The sequence below is a fragment of the Spinacia oleracea genome, chromosome 6 (assembly GCF_020520425.1).
Source record: "Spinacia oleracea cultivar Varoflay chromosome 6, BTI_SOV_V1, whole genome shotgun sequence".
Classification (NCBI taxonomy): Eukaryota; Viridiplantae; Streptophyta; class Magnoliopsida; order Caryophyllales; family Amaranthaceae; genus Spinacia; species Spinacia oleracea.
In genome coordinates this window covers 3,019,918-3,037,094 of record NC_079492.1, presented here as the reverse complement: position 1 = coordinate 3,037,094, position 17,177 = coordinate 3,019,918, and the positions used below count along the sequence as shown (strand labels likewise).

General features: G+C 38.6%; 2 long non-coding RNA genes and 1 pseudogene across 7 annotated transcripts; 1 reads left to right on the top strand and 2 right to left on the bottom strand.

Moving 5' to 3' along the window:
* Nucleotides 1-100, bottom strand: LOC130464500 (uncharacterized; annotated as a pseudogene).
* A 3,063-nt stretch (nucleotides 101-3,163) lies between these two features.
* On the bottom strand, nucleotides 3,164-5,244 carry LOC110781446 (uncharacterized). Its single transcript, XR_008922735.1, has 3 exons — nucleotides 4,862-5,244; nucleotides 3,625-4,179; nucleotides 3,164-3,225 (listed from the first exon to the last, which is right to left on the bottom strand). It is a non-coding gene; the product is annotated as an uncharacterized lncRNA (long non-coding RNA).
* A 1,986-nt stretch (nucleotides 5,245-7,230) lies between these two features.
* Nucleotides 7,231-12,629, top strand: LOC110790264 (uncharacterized). 6 transcript variants are annotated; one of them, XR_008922730.1, is made up of 9 exons: nucleotides 7,231-7,511; nucleotides 7,906-8,010; nucleotides 8,116-8,242; nucleotides 8,476-8,561; nucleotides 8,871-9,041; nucleotides 9,155-9,347; nucleotides 10,250-10,368; nucleotides 11,240-11,703; nucleotides 12,256-12,629. It is a non-coding gene; the product is annotated as an uncharacterized lncRNA (long non-coding RNA). The 6 variants fall into 6 exon arrangements; XR_008922734.1 differs by having other exon boundaries at nucleotides 7,232-7,511; nucleotides 7,910-8,010; nucleotides 8,116-8,199; XR_008922729.1 differs by having other exon boundaries at nucleotides 7,233-7,511; nucleotides 8,116-8,199.
* The last annotated feature ends 4,548 nt before the right edge of the window (nucleotides 12,630-17,177 follow it).

Here is a 17,177-nt window from a genome sequence, read left to right as displayed (position 1 = left end):
GGGGTCAGATATTAGGTATCTCTCAACAAGCAGATGAGAGTTTGTTTGAGGTTTGGGAGAGATTCAAGGACTTGCAAAGAGAGTGCCCGCACCATGGTTTGGATGACTGGTTCCTGGTTCAGCAGTTCTATAATGGTCTGGGTAATGAGTCTAGGTGTCTTTTGGATTCAGCTGCCAGTGGGAGATTTATGCAACTAGCGGTGCCTAGAGCTTTAGAGGTGATTGAGGAGATGGCCATCCATAGTGCCCAATATGGGAATCCTAGAGGTTTTGCTGACCGGGGTGTTAAGCAGGAGATGAATTCTATTGAACAGCTTACTGCTCAGCTAACTGCCCTACATCACAAGCTAGATAATATACAGATCGCATCTTCCCAATCCAACCAACATGCTAGTGTCGCTACAATGAGTGCCCAATCTGCCAATGTCTGTAATAGTTGTGGGATGCAAGGCTATTATGCACAGGAATGCCAGAGCTCTATCGAACAATGCAATGCATTCCAGTCCTATAAGCAGAACAATCCGTACTCCAACTCTTACAATGAGGGGTATAAAAACAACCCCCTACTATCATATAGGAATACTAATGTCCAGAACCCCCATCAGATTCAACACCCTCCACCACCACAACAACATTACCAACCACCACCCACTAGTAGAAAAAACCCATATTGCAGCGGGCTTTTAGACCCCAGTTGCAGCATATGATGTATGCTGCAACTAGGGGCCTGCAACAAGTCTGAACTTGTTGCAGCGTACAATGTTCGCTGCTAAAAGGGTTTTTTTGCAGCGTACATATGTATGTATGCTGCAACAAGTGCCAAAAAAGTGGCAAAAATTTGAACTTGTTGCAGCGTACATATATATGTACGCTGCAAAAGACTCAACTTTTTGCAGCGTACATTTATTTGTACGCTACAACAAGTCTGGAATTTTGCGAATTTTTTTTCCCTTGTTGCAGCGTACAACATATATGTACGCTGTAACAAAGCACTTTTGGCGGGAAAATTCTAATTTTGTTTAGGGATACCTAGAGTGCCTTGCACCAAATATAGAAACCTGTCAAAACAATAATAGAATAACGCAACCTGTATAACAAATATAAAAACAACTGGAGTTTTGTATATATCCCAAAACCAAAAGTGCACATACCGATACATTTAAATATATTTACGTTCCAATTTCAACGTACGCATACATTTTAACATAAAAGATTGTTCTATAACATCTAAACCAACACGATCAAGCGCCCTCAAGCCAATAATAAATACTTGGTGGTAAAAAACTTCGCCCATTGCTCACGAACCACATCAATTTCCTCACTAGCATAAGGCGCAGTCCTCGGAGTATAGACCTTACAAAAACAAAAATTTGATGGAGCATTAGATCGATTAAATGCAAATGAAATGTCACATTTTAACATTCAAGCAACTAATGACAATGTATTAATAGTCTAAAATGAGTCCTTAGGTTTTTTAGTTCAAAGTTGGGAGCGAAAATGTCATTTTAGCATAAATATGACCTATAGCGACCCAATGAGCCTTAAAGGTGCATAAATACATTGGAACGAGTCTTATAAAGTTAAAATTATGCATATTAAACATGTAATAAGTTTAAAATGAGTCCTTAGGTTCTTTATTTTAAAGTTCGGAGCGAAAATGTCTCATTTTAGCCTAAATATGACCTATAACGATCAAACAAACATTAAATGTGCATAAATAGATTAGAATAAGTCTTAGAAACTTAAAACTAAGCATATCAATCATAGAATAAGTTTAAAATGAGTCCTTAGGTTCTTAAGTTCAAAGTTGGGAGCGAAAATGCCATTTTAGCCTAAATATGACCTATAACAATCAAACAAGCATTAAATGTGCATAAATAGATTAGAATAAGTCATAGAAACTTAAAGTAAGCATATTAATCATATAATAAGTTTAAAATGAGTCCTTATGTTCTTAAGTTCAGAGTTGAGAGCGAAAATGTCATTTTAGCCTAAATATGACCTATAACGGCCCAATGAGCCTTATAGGTGCATAAATAGATTGGAACGAGTCTTATGAAGTTAATATGTTTCTTGTTTTTGACAACTCTTTTCATTAATCAAGTTTCAGGTATTATTTTCATTTTTGTCTTTTCTTCGTTTTATGCTTTTAGATTGTTTAATTATTGTTCTTCGTTATTCATTAAACCCTAATTTGTCTTCTATTAATATCATGATGAATTATTCAATGTCTTTGATTTCTTTAAATATGTGTGAGTATTCTAATTATATGGTTTTAAGGGATACATGAATACATGAAAGGGGTTGACTTTATTGCTTTCAATTATTGATTAATTTACTATTTCTCCTATTGCTTCTTTTGGATTCTTGTCAATCTTGTTTGGCGAGACTTTATTGATTAAGTGTTGCAATATTAGATTATAATCTCACCTCATGTAACATAATCTGGGTTTGTTACAGCTTAAGGCAGCTAGGGTGTAAGATTTAATACGGGATTGTATTAATTATTTACTTTTTCTCTCCATACGTCTCTACTATCTCTCCCTAAACAATTCTCTCTAAGCTGCAGTTCTGAAATCACCACTGTTGTTTTCAAGTTTTCAAACAGCATAATTCTTCAGTTTTCTACATTTATAAACTTTTAATAACATTACAGGTTATTGCATAAACTCTAAATTTGGCTAAAGTTCAAACAATGAACTCCACATAAATATTTGCAAGGGAACATACCTGTACACAGCTAACTGGGCCAACCCTCATAGAGAAAAAAAACTAAGAGATAAAAAATTAGATGTTAAATAATGAATAAAGTAAAGATTATTGTAAAGAGTCCTGTTTCTCTTAGTCATGCTTGCTAGAAGTGCAATGCATGATGCTATGAATTTGGTATGAAATAGGATACAATGATATCCCTCAAAGATACATGTATAATATGGAAACAATGATCAACAAGACCTTACTATTGTTGACCATGCTACAAATTATTAATAATATTATTCTCCATCACCAGGGACTTAGCTAGAGAAAACACGATTAAATAAACCATTAATTTAATAGTATAAATCACATAGTTACCTTCTTCGACCAACTGATAAGGCATAAATACAAATCTCTCTCCGGTTCTTCAAATATTGGCCTGCAAAATATCAAAAAAAGCTAAAAGTTCCTGACTGTCTAACATTTTAGAAATTGTTTTGCCCTTAGACTATTCTTATCTATTCAATTCTGCAAGTTGACAGTAGCAGCTCAATACTTGTGCAGAAACACTTGAGAAAAACATCAAATAACTTAACATAACTTTAATAGCCTGGTCAATATCTGGAATTGTGTCACTTAAAGTATGTCACTTTCTAGGAATTAGTAGACAATATGTTTATTTAACCTTGCAGTGTTAGGTCCTCAGACATGGATGATTCTCAGGAATTTCCAAGAAATCCAAGCATACATATGTACATCTAAAAATATAGATACTTATTCTGATTTTACTATTAAGAACTAAGTGAAAGAATAGAATTTGACAGCCAAATTCACAATTTTTGTCAGACATAAAGAACTAAGCCTTCCAAGACATGATTTTGAATAAGGAAGACCATTTAATTATTAAATAAAGTTCTACGGTTCTACCTCTTAATATCCCACCAGCCTTGTTATTTCTTTGTCTTTCCACCAAATATGCTACAGGTGAGGATGAAGTTACCTATTTACAAGCTGCATGGTGCACCCATATATTAGTGAAGAGCCACAAGAAAACAATCTCATTTGTAGAAATTACATTGAAATAAATACATAACTAACCTCTTCAAACTTCTTTGAACGCTTTTCCATGGACTCGGACCATTTTAAACTGGTTCAAGAGAGACTTACGACCTTTGATCTTCTTAAAGAAAAACCACGACCCGACCTTACATACACAACACCCCTCTTTCTTGAAGAAAATGGTTTTCGACTAAAAATATTCCCAGATAATTTCTGTCAGACCATTGCACCAACAAGCAAAAATATTGACATCAAACTCAATTGATATAGCATATGTTTTCTGCCAGACAAACCTCCAATAAGTAGCTCTTTTCCAAGGCAACAAGTGGCAAAGTAGTCTCCTTGATCTCAATACATCAACACCTTTACCACAGGACTTGGAATCACCGAACTTCCAAAAAAGCGAAAATTTTGGAGATTTAACTGCAAATAATAGGAACATATACTATGAACTCTTTTCCATTTAGTGGTCGAATATTACTACTTTGCTGTGTTCTTTTCAAAACCAATCCCATTTAAATCAAGTACAACAACACTTTAGCATCCAAAGAACGTTGGAAAGTATTGCAAGTTTCTTATAGACTTCAACATCAAAAAATTAAAAACAGAAGCTAAAACCAAATGAATAATTATGAGTTGTCAAAAATCATTACAAACATAAACTATTATCTTGCAATCCAGTACGCAGTTAATGAACTGTAGTAGTAAAGGAGGAGGCAGCTAGGTAATAATATACCTTTATTTGATAGGCTTTTGGTAAAACTTCTACCAGAGGAAACATGAAGGGCCCTTTGAGAAATTAACTATTGATCAACTATTTCGGGATCTTACAACTAACCCAGTCAAACAAGATCATGATTTGCAACATAATCCGCAGCTTGATTTACTCATAAACTTGTTGCTCATGGATTAAACAAAACCCACCCCACATGCCAAATCAGTATAATCAACCAAATCAATTACTTTAAATTTGCAACAAAGTAGAAGAAATTAACAAATTAACTGCAAAGATAAACGAATTGAACAAATTGCCACACACACAAAAAAAATTGAACAAACCCTAATTCTGAAAAAAAAAATCATGAGGGATAGGGGACCAAGTTACTTGTTGCGGCAAGGATTGACGGAGAACAGGGTTCACGAACCGGCCGAGCAAAGTAGCTTAGTTTTTCGAGCAGGAAATGACTTCACCGGTGGTTTTTCGAGCAGGGAATAACTTCTGCGGTGGTTTATCGAGCAGGGAACCACTGGTGAGGAGGCGAGGAAATAGACCCTTGCTGGAGTACCACCGACAACGGGCAAGACCCAGCGGCGATGACAACTGGCGAGAATCACCGGCGACGGGCGAGACGCAGGGAAAGTTGAGGGAAGAAGAAGGGAGTACTGAGCGCGGGATATGTATTTCGAAATTGGTTTTGAGGTTTGAGATGAAATGTTTGGTCTGAATCAACGTTGCAGCGAAAAAAATTACAACATGTTATTGCAGGGGGCTTTTACCATGTACGCTGCAAAATAAAAGGGCTATTGCAGGGGGCTTTTACTATGTACGCTGCAAAAAACTCTTTTGTAGGGGGCAATTAATTTGTACGCTGCAACAACCCTTTAAAGGGTTTGACCCGCGTTGACCTACTAGTTGTTGAAGCGTATTAACACATGTACGCTGCAACAAGGGGGCTGCAACAGGGGTTTTTTCTACTAGTGACCACAACAGTCATACCAACCGCGGAGTAACTACAACCCGCAGCCTAGTGGACCACCTGGTTTTCCTCCACAACCTCAACCCATAGAGCCTGATCCCATGCTTGTAGAGATGAGGAATATGATGTTGGAATTGCAGAGGTCTCTAAGAGAAAAGGATGCCAAAATCGATGCCCTCACTGCTCATAACAAGATCATGGATAAACAGTTGGCACAAATGGCTACTACTCTTGCTGAGAGACCCCAAGGTCAACTCCCTTCACAGCCCGTGCACAGAGAGTCTGTAAATGTTGTCACCTTGCGGAGTGGATATGAGTATGACGGGCCGCCTATGACTGAAGAGGTTGAAGTACCTGTCAGTGGTGCTGTGCCAGTAGAAAGTGAGAAAGTGGTCAAGGAGAAGGAGGCTTGCACAAGGGTTGAGAAGAAAGTTGAGATACAAGTTCCACCTATCAAACTTCCCTTCCCTCACCGTTAGCTAAAGAACAAGCTAGACAAGCAGTTTGGTAAGTTCTTAGAAGTGGTAAAGAATCTGCAGGTAACGGTCCCTTTCACTGAATTAATTACTCAAGTATCTGCATATGCTAAATACATGAAAGACATCTTGACTAGGAAGAGAGCATTTAGTGAGGTGGAGACTGTTGCATTTACTGAAGAGTGCAGTACCTTACTACAAAATAAGTCTCCACCCAAGTTGAAGGATCCCGGGAGTTTCTCTATCCCATGTAATATTGGCAACCTTTTTATTGACAAAGCCTTATGTGATTTAGGTGTCAGTGTTAGTGTCATGCCCCTGTCTGTCTACACGAAATTGAACATGGGTGATTTAAAGGTTACCAACATAACTCTGCAAATGGCTTATCGATCTGTAAAATACCCCCTAGGTGTTCTAGAAGATGTGCCTGTTAGAGTAGGTAAATTTTTTATTCCTGTTGATTTTGTTGTGTTAGACATGGAAGAGGACAGGCAAATTCCTATTATTTTAGGTCGACCTTTCTAACACACTGCGGGGGCAATCATAGATGTCAAGAATGGCAAGCTGACTTTAAATGTGGGGGATGACAAAGTTACTTTCAATTTAACCCATGTTGCTAAGAGTCCTATGGTAGAGGAGTCATGTTGTGGAGTCAATGTTTCTAATGATTATTTCAATAATGAATTGACTCATACTAACTCTAATAACTCCTCGGAGAAAGCACGTGTTTCAAATGGTTTTGCAGGTGGAGGTGACCGGAATATCAACTCTTTGTCATGGGTTCGAAAGGAAGCACGATTTGATAATGCTGCAACCCAAAAGGCCGAAAGTTCTGTAAACGGTGGGCACCGTATTCATGATCGAGGTCGTGATCTGTCACTTCCCGCGCCACATAACTCATCCAAGGCAATTGATTTGACACCAGATGGCACCATCTTTGGTGCCCCCATTCGATGAGTTGTCGTGGCTCTCATCCCCTTCTCTTCGTTGTCTGCGCATAAACTGAGATTGTGTAATGGGGACATTGCATCAATCTAATAGGGGATGAGTACTTCACTATCCATTTATTGCTTTCCGTAGCACTAGTAGAAAAAACGTCATTTGCAACCCATCATTTGCAACCCATGTAATGAGTAGAAGTTGCAAAATATCTTTACTCAACGCGGGTCAGACTTTAATGACTTATTATTAGCGTACTATCAGCCATAAACGCTGCGAGAAATTGGAAAAAAAATAAAAAATTATTCGCAGCTTGGACTGTGTCCCTACACGCTGCAACCGTGTCACTTAGTTGCAGCTCATACCCTTCGCCGCGGTGCAATCCTTTTCTAAATCTGAAAAAAAAAGCTCTGGAACTCTCCTTCTATGTCACAATTCTCTCTCAAACCCTAGCATTCTTCTTCCCCCCCTCCCTGAATCTCTCCTTGATATCTTCCTCCAATCTTTAATGGATTCATCTTTCTTTGATTTTGTCCCAAGTCTTTCCATCCCGGCGGAAGAGAGAGAAACAGAGGGCGGAAGAGAGAGAAAGACGTCGACCTTTTGCTATGCTCAACGTTCTACCATTTCTTCGCCAATTGCGGTAGGGATTTGACGCCATACTCTTTGTTTTTCTTCCATTTTTAATTTATTTATTATGTTTCGTTGATTTAATTGTTTTTAGGGTTGATTTGTTGTTCTTGGTTTGACTTGTTTATTTGATGTACAATTTTGGGGTTTTATCGATTGAGCGACTAACTCAGGTCATTTAGGGTTAATTTTTTAGGTTTTTGAAGTTATTTTGATTGATTTTGTTGATTTTTGGGTCAAATTGTGTCAGCTTATTTGGAATTCACAAAGTTCATATTTGTTTGATTTTCGAATTTTCGAATTACCTGCGATGAGATTTGTTTTGACCCGTGCAATTGGGTTATTTCGTTCTCAAAGTTTTGGTTCTCTGATATTTGTTTTTTTTTTTATTGTCAATTTCTGTAAAGCTAGGAGTTTGCTTCAGATTTGTAAGCAGTGAAGGCCAGTTTTGATGTTGCTGGTGATAAATTCAATGTCATGCTGCTGACAAGGCCCACATGTTTGCAGAACAGGTACCTCTCTTCGCCTGTTCTTTCTGTGTAGTTTAGAACTAAGCTGAAAAGTTTAATTTTCAACTAGAATTTGACTTCACTATTGCTGAATATGTGGTTTTGCAGTTTCATATTTGTTTTATGAAGGGAGAAATAGTGCCATAATTGTCGTTTCATCTGAAAGCAAATTGATACACGAAGGATTAGCGAGTATATTTTCCATCTTTTAAAACTTGTGTGATTGTAGCTCTTAGTGAGTACTAGTAACTTCATATCCTTTTGTCGTTTCCAGTTTATAAAACACAAAATTCATCAGAAAAACAGTCCATCATTGTATGAGATTGAACACTGTTTTTTATTAGTAATATCCTAGTGAAGTATTGATTAGTTTGATAATGGACATTAGGACTTGTACTTCTCTTGTATTTCTGGAACTTGGATAATCTTGGTGCTGTGAATAAGTAAATCTGTCATGTGTCTTTACAGGTGGAATTTCATATCCAACCTGTTCAAACTTTGGTTGTCGCTATTGTGGCCTCCATTGCTTTGGGAGAGCAATTCTACTTGGGAGGGTCAGTACTCTATTTTCTTCTTTCTCCCCCACCCACTTAACTTCTCTTTTCCCCCTCAACTTTTGGCAACTCTAATCCCAAAAAAAGGGAGATATTAAAATAAGGAAAAGGAAAAAACATAGCACTCATGAATCATGCAATTAAAAGAGACCCACTTGCATTTTGAAGCTATGTTAGGTAGTATTCTGTATTCCACAAGGCGTGATTACATTTAACTCCATGATTGCATCTCATTTAGTTACTTTAGTTAGACAATTTTTAATAATTACAAAACTAACAATCCTCAAAAAATATGTAACATGTTGACAGGATCCTTGGGGAAACATTGATCATAGCGGGATTATACCAAGTGTTGTGGGGTAAGAGTGAGGAGGCAAAGTTCGCCAAGGCTGCAATTCAGTTTCCAGCGGAACACGGAAACAGATCAACAAGCCAAGCAAAGTCCCTTATCCAACCACTCCTTTTCTCTTGAAACAAATGGTAATACTCGTACTTTCGGTCATTACTTGTACTCATGACTCCAATTTCATTCATGAGATCTAATGGAATTGAAATGTGATATTTGGTCCTTATACTCATTACTACTGTTGCAGTGGTGCTTGAGCGAATCAAGTCACCCTGTGCGTCCAAGCCAATACAAGCAGAATCTTTGGAAAGTGAGCGTGTTGGCATGGAGTATGACTGTGCTTTCAGTACAGACTCATCCTTGCTGGAAAACAGTTCTAATACTTCCTTTTACACTGAAGCCCTACCACTTATGGCCAGTAGCTGACATGACAGTTTAAGGTACTTCTTGATCACTGCATCTTAATTCTATCTTACTTTCTGCAGAAGTTGCATTTTTTACGATTCTTTGATAGGAGAACATTGTTTGGATTTCATTAGCTGCACCTGTCTTGTACTTCGTATAAAAAGAATGATAAACTGAATTGTGTTTTTTGCTTATCTTTGAGAATCTGGGGGATGTTATTTGTGTCTCTTTGTATTGGTGGGAATAGATCTGAATTGGATTCACTAAGAAGTTAGTTATGTTGGGTTTCAATGGTTTACTTTAAACAGATCTGCAAATCAGGATAATAACATGAAAGCTTTACCAGAGAAATCAAATTGCTTTGAAATAATAAGATCTTAACAGTATCCATACATAATATTACCGATTTTAACATGAACCCCCATTCCCCCTCTCCCCCTCAAACGACAAACAAAGAGTACAGAACTAAATGAGTCACCAAAGACAGTTGAACATAGGCCCACTTACTCAATTTAGTCAGACATTTACAGACTCTCAAAATTAGGAAAAGGGAAGTCCCATGCCTGGTCTACCATCGCCCTTTGGACCTTAGCTCTAAAATCAAAGTAAAACAGACTAATGAAGCTGATAGGAAATATTTCTAGTGTGTTCTTCAGTAAATGATTGCTTTTTGAGTTGAATGTGGAATTTTGTTCTGTTTACATGATGGCTTTTGAAGATGCTAAAAGATTGGTTAACCAGGAAAGATCCTTTGCTTGGGCTGAAATAGATCCTTCAGTAACTTGGCATTGGTGTATGTATGGCATGCAAATTCTAATATTTCTCATGTGATTGCTATCTTATGGTTCTTCTTTTTCAAATAGGGGGCTATTGTAGTATAATAACGTTCACTTTTTTTATGTTAGATGTAGTATAAATCTTTACCTTCTTTTCCCAGATGAACCAACCTCGGGTTTGGACTCTTCAATGACATTAAGGATCATTCAGGTGTAGATGACAAGGTACATATGGGCGACCAAGAAACCGAGAAAATCATCTGCTGCACTAATCCATGATGTAAGTCAATCCTGCCTCTCTCAGTCAGACTTGCATTCTTTTAATGTCCGCAAGTACACTGGTAGTGATACACTTGTAATATGTAATACAGAATGATCCTCAACTACAATCACATAGCTTAATTCTAATATGAATATAAATGCAAGTATGTGAATATTCTCAGATAGCTTGGCATTTGATATTGTTTTCAAGAACTTGGTCTGTCATGTATTTTTCATGGAATCTGGTAGAGAGATGTGAGTTCATTTTTCAGTTTCATGTGTTAACTATTATAATCTCTGCCAGATAGGCTTACAGAAGTTGTAAGTTCAGATTTTGTCTGCCTCTTTTTGGAATTTAAAGAGCACAAGTAGCTAGCTTAGTTGGACTTTCTACAGTTCCATTTGTATTTATAAATTACCGACCGCCAATGTAGTTATAAATAAGTTAATGGTCCATCTGTATGCAGATTCTATTGGTGCACTTCTAAACCTAAGCTTAAATTTCTCTAGAGGAAAAATGTGATAGGAGTAAGTTGTACATTCAATACTCTTAATTTCTATCTCTCACTGTTCTTGCTGTTACACAGTTCGAATTTGTTGAATTTCTATCTCTCACTGTTCTTGCTGTTATACAGTTGAAATTCCCTTTTCAGATCGTCTTTCCCTAATTCGTTTGATCTGTGAATTGCTTTATTGTTCTTCATTTGATTGGTTAATTTGAAGTAATTTTGGACTGTTTTGTTGATTGTGAGACTGATTCGGGTCATTTAGGGTTTGATTTTTTTATTTTTTTTTATTTAGGTCGATTTTGTTACACTTGTGAATTGATTTATTGTTCTTGGTTTTATTTGTTTATTTGAAGTAATTTTGGAAGGTTTTGTTGATGTCAGGGTAGAAATGATGGAGGATATGGCTAGGCTCCTCCACCTGCACCTTCTTATGGTGGAGCTGTGCCAAGCCCTTATGGAGCAAACCCTGCATATGGGAATGACTCTGCTGTCCCACCAACAACAAAAGCTATACTGGTGGGCCTGGATCATATCCTCTATCATATGGAGGGCCTGCTGGTTCTGGCCGCGGCGGTCCACCTAGTGGTGGGTATGGTGGTGATGCTTTTGGAGATTATCGCGGTGCTGGCCGCGGTGGTCCACCTATTGGTGGGTATGGTGGTGGTCAAAGGCAGCCGAGTGGTGGTTATGGTGGCGATGCTCCAACATCTGCTAAACCTGCAAAAGTGAAACAATGTGATGAAAACTGCGGAGATTCTTGTGACAACTCAAGGATTTATATCTCAAATTTGCCACCAGATGTTGCTATTGAAGAACTCAGAGAACTTTTTGGAAGCATTGGAACTGTAAGATTTATTTCTTTTCTTCTCTTGTATTAAAAATTTCATGTGTCTTATTTTTATTCTGTTTTTTATTTTTGGTGTTTGCCTATTCTGCTATATGTTGGAATATCAACAGTTCTTGTTCCCCATTTTTCTGCCACGTTTTATCAGATTCTCAAATGATTGCTTTTCTTGCTGGGGTTTTTTTGATCTTTGATGGTCGTTTCTTAGCTCATTGTTATGTAGAATGATGGCCAGATGAGCACTAGAATGGAAGAGATGGTTATAATTAACCGAATAACGTGTGTTGTCTTTGCTTTAGAAAATGGACACCTTTGTTTCTATTTCCGTTGTAGATTTAACGGAGTCACTGATAATCTATTGGAGACCAGAATAATGCATCAAATAGAATTCTGCAAATTTGATGACCATTAATTTCCCCACTCTGGTTTGGATTTCATATTTCCATGTAAATGTAAAAATTTGGGTGAATAGTAGCCTGGAGCATTATGAACATGATATATCCAATGTTAAGTATTGGTTATTCTAGTTGTTTAACATTCATGTTCTACCCAGGTCGCAAGAATCAAGCAAAAGAGTTATGAATCAGTTAAGTTCAGCTAATGGTGATGAACCAGGGAAAGTTCAGAATCTTTTTCAGCAACTTGGCGAGATGAATTTGAATGCTGGAGCTCTTTGGAGAAAGTATGAACTCCGCACAATGAGGTTATCTCAGGAATTGGCCGAGCAGCTACGTATAGTCATGGAACCTACACTTAGAGCCATAAGTAATAAATTATTGTCATGTTTAATTATAATAGCGCTTAGAGCCATGGGTTCATCAATTTTACTGGCTCCCAGTTTTTTTACTACTATTTTATGTTGAATGTTTGTGCAAAAAAGGTTATGGAGGCTAGTACCTAGTAACAATGCATTATTATTATATTGAATTTTTTTTTTGTAAAATAAATGTACTATTCGCAGCGCGCACTGATAAGTGAAAGCTGCGAATAGTGTCAAAAATGTGGCTTTGAAACCTCTTTTTACAGCGCCTGCGTACTGCAAAGGGCTGCGAAAAATAGACTTTTCGTAGCGCGTGTGGAACAACATGCGCTGTAATTAATTGCTTTTTGCAGCGTTTAGTGTTCGCTGCGAATAAAAGCCTACTATTTGCAGCCATCACAATTGCAGCGCTCAAAAACGCTGCAAAAACCCCCTTTTACGCGCGCTGCAAATGACATTTTTTCTACTAGTGTAGTGTACTTTTTCTTGCTTTCGTTGGTGTGTTTTAGTATAATTCTTGAACCAAGTGTGTGTTTCATTGTAGTTTTTGGTGTTCGAGAGGTGAGAAGAGGGTATTTTATGGTTTGGATGTTTAATGTTGTGCATGTCTAAGGCTCCAAGTTCGCAAAAAGTAGAATTAAAGCTGAAACGGAGCAGTCTGCATTTCGCTCGACCAGGATCGGGCGAGGTGCGCCCGATCGGGCGCGTGTCGGTTTTAGAGAAAACGTTGAAATTCGCCCGACCGGGCGAAGGTTGCCCGATCGACTCCAATGGCGAGTGAATCGCCCGATCGGGCGATATTCCGCCCGATCGGGCGGTTGTTGATGACGTCGTTTCAAGGCCAGGGAAGGATTCTGGGCTGAGAGAAGTCGACGAAATATGGGTTCGCGAATCGCCCGATCCGGATCGGGCGTGGTGCGCCCGATCGGGCGCGCGCAGATAGAAGCAAAAGGGTGAAAAATCGCCCGATCGGGCAGCAGCGAATCAGCGACAAATAAGCACGAGCTCTTCACTCTCCTCATTCTTTTCTTCATCTTCAACCTCCCTTTCTCTCTCTTCCTCCATTAAACCCCAACCTCCTTAAAACTTCCAACCTTCATATCTCCCTCAATTCTCCACCAAATTCAACACTCTTTACATCAAAATCACCATCTCATCATCCTCTACAACCTACACCTAACCAATTTCAATTTCCTCCACTCTCCACCACACCCCCAAATTTCACCAAAACCTCAAAAATCACCAAAAATTCAGATTTTTTAACCATGACTAGCCGACCAAGGAGGAGTTGCACCATGCAACCAAGAAACCAACATGAGGCTTCTACAAGCCTAGCTCGGGAGCCGACACCACCACCTCCGCCGCCCCAATTCGAAGCCGATGAGGACTTCCCGGATGTCATTTTTGCTACGGAGTGGCAACGAGACCGATTCATCCACCTCAAAAAGAGGGAGATAACCCCTACTCGTTTTATATGTCAAAAATCACTTCATGATATGGGTATTGAGCATGATGTTAAACGAGTATTTTATGGTGTCGGCATGAAAGATATGTATAGTATGGTGTCGGCTTATTATTATTGCTCGTCAATTCTGTTCGGCCGGACTATTTTGATTTGACTTTGATTAACCTTAGATCATGCGCCGAGAGGTATAAATCTGATGTTTTTGGTCTGTGGCTATTAGATAGGAATTATTTCTAGTACATAGCGAGAGCCTGCTAGTTGTTTTATCTTAAGGAATTCATAAGATTCGAGAGATGCATGTTTTCCTAGTTATGATTGTTAATTGATTGTTATTGTCTGTTGTCCAATCCCGGTCTGCATTTATGGTGAACCGCTGCCCTAGATTCCCTTAATATTGTTATTTTCCGATTTGATTACTTGTTTTAGTTTAATACACAAACCAATCCAACTCTTGTTACCAGTAGTCTAGATTAGCCTCTTAATAGTAGAAAGAACGCATGTTTCCCTGTGGATACGATCCCTGCTTCCCTTGCTATATTTTTAGTTGGTGAACGTTAGGTTTATCTTTGATAGGAGTGCGATTTAGCCTGTCAGTGCCAAGGGCTTTCCTCTTCTCATTAAAAAACTTACTTGGATTACAAAGAGGGTAAGATCATACAAAATATTTCTTGAGAACATCGGCATTCCAATGGTTCTTCAAGATTGTTCCATCTAACTGCTTAAGCATAAAAGTGTCGGCCCTCTTTTCATAATGGATGATGTATGGTCCCTCCCAGGTTGCTGAGAGTTTCCCATGGATCCTTCCTTTCTGGACTGCGGCGGCGTTTCTGAGTACTAGGTCGCCAACCTTCAGGTGTAATACCTCGTATTTTTCTGTATTTATAAATATATTTTATTATATTTATAAAATATTTTGTTATATTTATAAAGTACTTTTATGAATTTAATTTCATTTAATGAGAATTAAATGTGTTTTTATTCTAATTAATTTAATTGTTAATTAATTTCGAAAACCGTATTTTTATTAAATAAATTCAACGAATTTATTTAATCGGGATTTGTTGGGTCGTATTTTGAAAACGAATTTAAATTAATCAAAGCCCAGTTAAATTCCATGACCAAACCCAACAAAGCTTGCAAGGAATTAATATTAAACAAGCCCGTAAGCAAGCCCAACCTTAAACCCTAAAACTTAGCCCATGAATGGTTGAGAACCTATAAATACCCCTCCCCTTCATGAGATCCCCAAACTTTAATTTCTGAATTTTCTCTCTCCTCCCTCTCTCCTTTTTCGTCCGCCCTTGAAATGACTACCCAAGGGATTGCTGATGTGGTTAGGCAACTAGCTGAAGTAGTGCAGAACTTAGCACAGAATAGGAATAATCAGGGACTTGATCCAGCTGGTGAGATGTTTAAGAAGGTGGCACAGAGTAAGCCTCCTTTGTATCAAGGGGAAGTAGATCCAACCGTACTTGAGAACTGGCTAAGGGAGTTCGATAACTTATCCTAGCTGTGAATTGCCCAAAAAACCTTAGGGTTAATAGTGTTGTGTATTACCTTAGGGGAGAAGCTGATTTGTGGTGGCAAAGGTGTGAGAACGCTTTAAGAGCTACACCTGGATTTGGATGGAAATCATTCAAAGTAGCCTTGAGAAACAAGTTTTAACCACCATATCTGAAGAAGTAGAAAGCCCAAGATTTTCATCGAGTTGGGGATGGAAAAGAGGTCTGTAACTGAATACTATTCCAAGTTCATAGAGCTATCTAGATTTGCACCTGAAGTGGTGGCAACGGAGGAGCTTAGGGCTCAGAGATTTGAGAGTGGACTAACTATGGATTTACAATTGATGCTTACTGGAGAGACCTTTACATCTCTTGACACCCTGTACGGGAACGTTGCCCATTTGTATGGTCAGCAGTAAAGGAAGAATGGAACTGGTGAAAGAGGAAGGATGTTGGTAACCAAAACCAAGGTGGTGGCCAATAGAATCAAGGGAACTTTAAGAGAAACAAGGGAAATAATCATTTCCAGTTCAAGGGAAATCATGGTGGGAACAGAAACAATTTCCCCAACAACAATGGAGATAAGAACCAGTCTGCAGGGAATGGAACGAGAGTCTATGAGTGTAAACGTTGCCATAATAATCACCCAGGATGGGACTGTAATGGAAGCCAGGTTGTCTGTAGGTTCTGTGAGAAATTAGGCCATAGAGAATTTGAGTGTTGGGCCAAGAATGGGAAACCCAGCCAAGGCAACCGCCAGAACAACAACCGGAATAACCAGAACCGGAATGGAGGAAACAATGGTGGAAACCAAAAGGGTTACCAGAATGGTAACAATGGCAATAATGGCCAGAGTAATGGAAAGCCTGGGGGAAACTATCAGCATAATGGGAACCGAAATACCAATGGAAATGCCAATGGAGGTAGCCATAACAAAGGAGTTGCCTAGGGAAAGCTGAATGTAATCACTATGCAAGGAGCTGAAAACTAGTCTGACGTCATAGCTGGTACTTTTTCTATCAACTTCATTTTAGTTAAAGTACTATTTGATTCTGGTGCGACTTATTCATTTATATCGAAGGGTATCTTAGAGAAGTTAGAGCTGGAAGAACCCGAAAGAATTGAAGTACCCATAGTGATACCAACCGGTGAGATTGTGAAGTGCACTAAGATCCATAGAAATGTACCTTTAACCATATCCAAGACCATATTCTTGTCTAGCCTAATTGAGTTTGAGTTAGGAGATTTAGATGTGATTTTGGGGATGGATTGGTTAGCGATGTTCAAAGCCAATATTGACTGTGAGAAGCAGAAGATCCACCTGAAGTCTAGTCTAGGAAAGGTTGTATCATATCGCCGTTTTGGGAAACCTAGAAGTGTAGGAATCATCACGGCAATGGAGCTCGATCGTGAAGTTAGTACATAAGGAGAACCCCGTTTTCTTATGCAATGTAAGAGACTTAGAACATGTGATGAAAGAGCAACCAGAGGACATTGCAGTGGTAAGTGAGTTCTTGGACGTGTTTCCGGAGGAGATCCCGGAAATGCCGCCCAATCGACCAATTGACTTTACCGTAGACCTATTACCCGAAACTGCACCTATCTCGAAAGCCCCATACCGGATGGCTCCGGCGGAAATGAGTGAGTTAAAAGGTCAACTTGAGGAATTACTAGGGAAAGGCTATATTAGTCCAAGTGCATCGCCTTGGGGAGCGCCAGTCTAGAAACATCTTCCCTAATATGTACAG